This window comes from Salvia hispanica, unplaced genomic scaffold, assembly GCF_023119035.1.
Source record: "Salvia hispanica cultivar TCC Black 2014 unplaced genomic scaffold, UniMelb_Shisp_WGS_1.0 HiC_scaffold_746, whole genome shotgun sequence".
NCBI classification, from domain to species: Eukaryota; Viridiplantae; Streptophyta; class Magnoliopsida; order Lamiales; family Lamiaceae; genus Salvia; species Salvia hispanica.
Window position 1 is genome coordinate 7,570 of NW_025952517.1, and position 6,386 is coordinate 13,955.

The 6,386-nt window shown below is 40.8% G+C and overlaps 1 non-coding gene across 1 annotated transcript; it reads right to left on the bottom strand.

The window, feature by feature from the left end:
• Positions 1-5,033: 5,033 nt before the first annotated feature.
• On the bottom strand, positions 5,034-5,138 carry LOC125199943. Its single transcript, XR_007172646.1, has one exon. It is a non-coding gene; the product is annotated as a small nucleolar RNA R71 (small nucleolar RNA).
• Between the last annotated feature and the right edge of the window lie 1,248 nt (positions 5,139-6,386).

A 6,386-nucleotide genomic window follows, 5' to 3' on the forward strand; every position in this document is an offset into this window, starting at 1 on the left:
ATGCTCATGCGATACAAACGTTGATTACAAAGTTAGGGTTGTCAATCCTAACACGTAACTCCAAAAAGCTCCTAAGACCCTTGAAAAGTCCTCACTCTCAATTTCGCTGTCGTTTAAGGGAAGCTAACGTAATGCCTACTAAGTGGATCTAACTCGCTAGAACTCGGTCACGCTTATGAAGCAAGTTATATTAAATCATACACGATTGTGTCACTCAATCATGAAGATCAGAATTACTTAGGGAAGAAACAAAGTAAAAACAAAATGGATATTAAATAAAAAAAGGAATTTGTATAACTAAAGTCGCTACTAACACATCCCTAGAATCCCATTAAGTTTAGTTACACATAATGAATAAGCTAAAAACATAGATTGAAGGGAAGACAATTTGAACATAAAACTAAAACAAATAAAACCCGAGGTTTATCCTTTTTGCTCTTGATGTTCTTGAAATCCTTCTCCAACCTTTACGTTGGGGATTTATTTTTTAATCTCTATGGATTTTTGCAACAAAACTCTCCTTTTTTATGGTTGAGGTCTTATTTAAGAGGAAAGCCAATCCTTGTTGTAAAAAAAAGATCCCAAAATATGGTAAACATGGGCGCAAATCTAGGGGTTCTGATTTCCCTTTTCCCGGGGCCCCCATTTGGGCGGCCCTTTGATCCGAGGTTCTCCCCGGGGGCCCCGAGACCCGGGGGGCCGGGCGTACTTCTCTTCCAACGTATTTTTCCGACCCCCCCGCGGGGGGCCCCCCGGGGGCCCCATTTCCCCCGCGTGGCCGGCCGACCCCCCCTTTCCATTTTGCTTTTGGGTCCCTTTTTCGGCTCAATTATGCAGTTTCACAAAACACGTCAAAATATAAAAATATGCAAATAAAGGACGGTAGAGAGACTTTGACATCAAAAAGGGACCAAATAATGGCCATAAAATAGTGCAAAATTCGAGTGTATCAACCCATAACCAATGCATGAAATTATTTATCAAAAAAAGAAGAGGGATATTACGAGGACAAGATTACTCCTACGACGCACAAGATTACGCTCGATAATTATTCTCAAATATGGCAGGTATGGAGGATCAACCCCCCCTCCAATGGGAGGATCAAGGGGCCCGGAAAATTTGCAAGTTCTCGAACATGAAGGGACGAACCGAGGCCGGAAAATTTGGAAAGGAATACAAGTACCTTGGAAAGAGGATTGGCAAACCTCATCACTCAAGTCGGGATCCGGAATTTAACTCTGTGATCCTAGCCACAACCATGGGAAGAAGCACACTCCGGGTACTCTTCCTAGCCTCGAGGTAAACCCGAAAGGAAAGTGCCATGCCGTCAGCTGCATATCGAACTACATATCAACCTCCGTAGGCAGGACCCCTGGGCAGGGGAAGGGAGGCGAGGAGTCGCCAAAGAACAAGTCGCTGATGGCGGGCTCGTCGCACCACAACACGGCGACCGGCCCGTCTACCTCAAAGTCGAGCAGCTCGAACTATCACCGAGGAAATCCGGCGCCGCCAAACCCCATCGCGCGCCCGCCGACGGGAAGCAAGAACCGACGCACCACCACACAACGGTAGTTACCGTCCCATATCCTCAACGATAAGAGAAGAAGCTTGATGCCCCTGGCCAAATTCTTGAAGAATGAGCAAAAGTCCACATCAACATCCCAATCGGTAGAAGCCTTGCAACAAATGCCCAATTATGCTAAATATTTGAAAGATGTGGTGGCCAAAAAAAGAAATCGGGGAAAGTACGGAAAAGGCTTATGACAGCGCCTATCGTCCAAAAGGATTACCCACCAAACACAAGATCCAGGGAGTTTTACTTTGTCTTGTGTTTTAGGGAATGAGTGAAAGGTGGCTTTGGTGATCTAGGATCTAGTATTAATTTGATGCCTTTATCTTTTACAGAAATTTGATGTTGATAACATCCGCCCCACCTCAATCACGTTTCAAATGGCAGACGGAGCACAACAACACCAATGAGAATAGTGGAAGATGTCTTGAAGAGTTGGAGAATTTATTTTCCTAGCCGATTTTGTTGTATTAGACATGCAGAAGACAAGAAGGTGCCTTTAATTCTTGAAGACCATTTCTACTACCGAGGAGCCATGATAATGACGAGGAGAGCTTACATTAAGCTACACGATGAAAGATTACATTCAACATCTACGACGCCCCAAAATTCCATGGAAAGGAGGGGGCAGAAGGCTACGGACCGCCAAAGGTAGAGCTAAAGCCACTCCCGAACATCTCGTACGCATTCTGGGGGGCCGATAACACCTTCCGTTGTTGTGTCCGCCGCTTGAGTGAAAAAGAATGAGAATCTTTTGGGGTGTGTGAACAAGTGGCTCCATGGGGTAACACCTAAAATTCCACTATCCCCATGGGGGGGCGGCACGGGACTTCACGCGGCCCCTCGAGTCCGCCTCGACTCCCGGGGGAAGCGGGTCGCCGGTTGTGGTGCGGCGGCTGCCGCAGCCCTCTTCGGGGAGACTTGTTGATGGGCATTTTTCTCGCCTCCCTTCTTCCCCGGCCCGGTCTCCCCGTCCGGTTGATATGGTTCCGCTTACGCAAACCCCAAAAGATGACACTTTCCTTTCGGTTATCTCTCGGGGGCTAAGAAGCGACTGGAGTGGCTTGTTCCTTTGTTGTGACTAGGGTCCGAATGTTGAGTTCCAACATCCCGACTTTAGGACGAGGTTCGCCAACCCTCTTTCCAAGAAGCTTGTATTTCTTTCCAAATTTTCCAAACCTCTCTGTTCATCACCTTTCTATGTTCGAGAACTTCAAGAATGCAATTCTAACAGATCCTCCCACACGGGATTGGATCCTCCATACCCCACAAATTTTCAATAATTATCAACAGAATCTTGTGCATCGTAGGAGTAATCGTGAGCTGGGTCATAGTATGATCCCCATGGTCAGGCTATAGCACCGCTCGTTATATCCCCTTGCCGCTCATCATAGAACTATATGGATTCTCCATGCCTACAGAAAATCCATTAAAACAAAAAGGAAATAAAAATAAAATAAAAATCAAATGAAAGCGATTAAAATCCAAAGTAGTAAAATTATTCGTTCAAGATATCACTCCAAAGTGAATTGTCTTCCAAACGCGCCAAAACTTGATGCACTATTTTTTAGCACTAAATAAATCATAAGTATACAGATTATATATAGTATATATAGCTAAAGGTCAAGATCGGATATCGAACACGGAAGGCAAACACAAAGTGTTTATCCTCTACTAGAACTCAATTACTATTTCGGATAACCGAAAGTTTTTGGGAAATTTTGAAAACGGAAAACAATTGAAAGCAAATAACAAACTCTGAGGATGTGCGTTCATAGTTATGGTTATACAAATTCCAAACTACAATACCCTAGCACGCTTATTACTTTGATGGACGAGTCGCCTAGCTTATGCTCATGCGATACAAACGTTGATTACAAGATTAGGGTGGTCAATCCTAACACGTAACTCCAAAAAGCTCCTAAGACCCTTGAAAAGTCATCACTCTCAATTAACAGGTGTCGCTTCAAGGGAAGATAACTCGTAGCGTCTACTAAGTGAACCTAACTCGCTATAACTCTCTCACAGTATGAAGCAAGTTATATTAAATCACAAGATTGTGTCACTCAATTTGCAAAGGGGATCGAATTACTTAGGAAGAAACAAAGAAAAAAACAAAACGGATATTAAATAGAAAAAGGAATTTGTATAACCAAAATACGTAAAATTTTCCCAGATTTTGCTTTTGACTCCCTTTTTCGGCTCAATTATGCACATTTCTCACAAAGACGTCAAAATACCAAAATAGATAAAATATACTCCCTCGTCCACTAGAAATGAAACGTTTTCCTTTTGGGTTGCCCCATTAAAAATGAAACGTTTCTTAAAATAGAAACACCTTTATATCTCTACTTTTCCATCTCTTACTTTACTTCTCTTCTTTAACTCACAAAACAACACTACATAAAATCTTGTCCGAAAAACAAACGTTTCATATTTATGGGATGGATGGAGTACAAATAATGGACGTATAGGTGACTTTGACATAAAACGGACCAAATAATGGCCTTAAAACGGTAAAATCCGAGCGTATCACTCACCAAATTAATGCTCTTTAGTAATTAAATTAACCCACAATTTAATACAATCTTATATTGGAATATTATTAGCACCACTACGAAATAATATACCGCCATCCAAATCCGAAATTACAAGTAATCCGGGTTTCCGTTGTTCGACGTTTATTTCTTGTGATTAAGATGGAAATGTCCATTAATTAATTATTATCGCTATAGAAGTAATTAATTAACTTCTTTATTCCAAGAGTGGACTTAACATGAAAACATGTATTATTCATATAGTAATCAAACTCCCACTAGCTAGGTTCGAATAATAAAACCTTATTTCACTCTCCTCTTTCGGACATTATCAAATGAGACTCACCTTCGCGCACGATTCAATATAATAAAAAATCCTAGCACCCCTAGATATTAATCACCACTACCCGATATCGATTATTGGGTTGTGAAAAGTCCACACCATTTGATAAATTAAGTAATGTATAATCAATATCGTATGCATATTTAAAAAAATAAATGTTTATCAAGACCTCGCCTTGAGATAGATAAAGACACGTCCCCGTTAGATCCGTTCAAGGTTTGTACCCACCAATATCATCTTATTTCAGTAAGACTTAGAAGTATGCGGACTAACATTGCAACCTTTCCTTTGTTCAAACGACCGTGACCGTGTTACCTTAAAGTGACTCGCCATCAACCGTCTACTAAAACAAAAACTTACACTTTGTTAAGTTTCTTATACATTTAAATATGCAATAAACATCCATTAAATGTAAAACATAACAGCATTATGATAAAAATAATATGTTTTATTCCATGGAAAATAAATAAGAGTTTTTTTAGTATTCAATCACTTAAAGATGATTTCTAGTATACAAACTCTAACAGGGAAGAACATAGTGGTGCTTTTCCTCAACAAATACTATCCATCGGGTACAATATTGAAGCTCAAAAGTGAAATCTTCCAATTCGTGCAAGGACATGATGAACCCCCCTATGAAGCCATTGCACGTTTCAAGGCTCTCCTCCGAATGCTTCAACCATGGTTTCTTATAGACCACCAAGTAGGGAAATTTTTTACAATGGTTTCCTTTAATAATTGTGGCTATGTTAGATTCGGAGCAAATGGAGAATTCCTAAGGAAGAGTGGGCCGAAGCCAGAAAGTCATTGAAGAGTTTGTCACAACGGAGAGGATGGTCATTACGAGACACAACTTAAGGAGAGTGGTTGTCGTGGATGAACAAAAAAAGAAAGCTCATTTGCTAAGGAGTTGGCCTTGAGAGTTTAGGAAAAAGCCAATCAACCTACATCCGTTTTTGTTCTTCCCCCAAAAAGCGTTTCCCCCTTCTGAGGACGTCAACTATGTCCAAAAAGGGGTGGTCCCAATAAAAACCGTAAAAAATAATTATCGCCCTAGTCCCCGGGGCGTAATTCAATAAGTATAATAGTAATCGGCACACACTCTAACCTCTCTTACTCTAATAATTTTTCTCCAACCTCCGCGGATTTAATGTGAGCAAAGGAAAGTAGTGGAGCCACTCAAGAAAAAGAAAAAAATGAGCAAGGGGTTTGAAGATCTTGAAAGTATTATGAGAAAATAGAAAAGCCAACGAGACCAAAAGTAGGGTCGTTGAACTTGAAGCAAGGTTGAATAATCTTGAGGGTTTAACACCACCTAAGCATTTGTGTACTTTCTTTTAGGAAAGGACGGTTAGGAGGCCAAAGCCACTCACTCTGATTTCCGAGGTCTACACACCATTAAGACCGCGAATGGAACTTTCAAATGGTGGAAGAAAGTATATAATAAGTTAATTTCGTTTCGGTGGGAAAGATAAAGATTATCAGTCCACCCACTTAAAAAAGGCTACTGACGTCGAGCTAACGAATTAAACGAAAGCGCTTGTTGGAAGGAAACCATGTTGGAACTACCAGCGGAAGACATGAAAAACAAACAAATCCTTACAGATCTATTTAGGTGATCATGCATTCGATTCCAATTTCATGCAATAAACTAGATCTATAGATAAAACACATTAAAACAGATAATCATCAATTTGATGTAGATTCGATTGTTACCTCGATCCATCATAGGATTGACGTCTGCTGCACCACCCGAGATCCTGATTATCGACCACTAATCTTCCATACTATTCCTTGTCTGGATTATTTATCTCGGGCGGGTCTCGAACAATCAAATAAAAGTGATATGAGATTTAGGAAAACCAACCAACACGAAATCGCTGCCTAATCCTATAATTAGGATAGAACAATAACAAAAACAAAAACCTTACTCTCC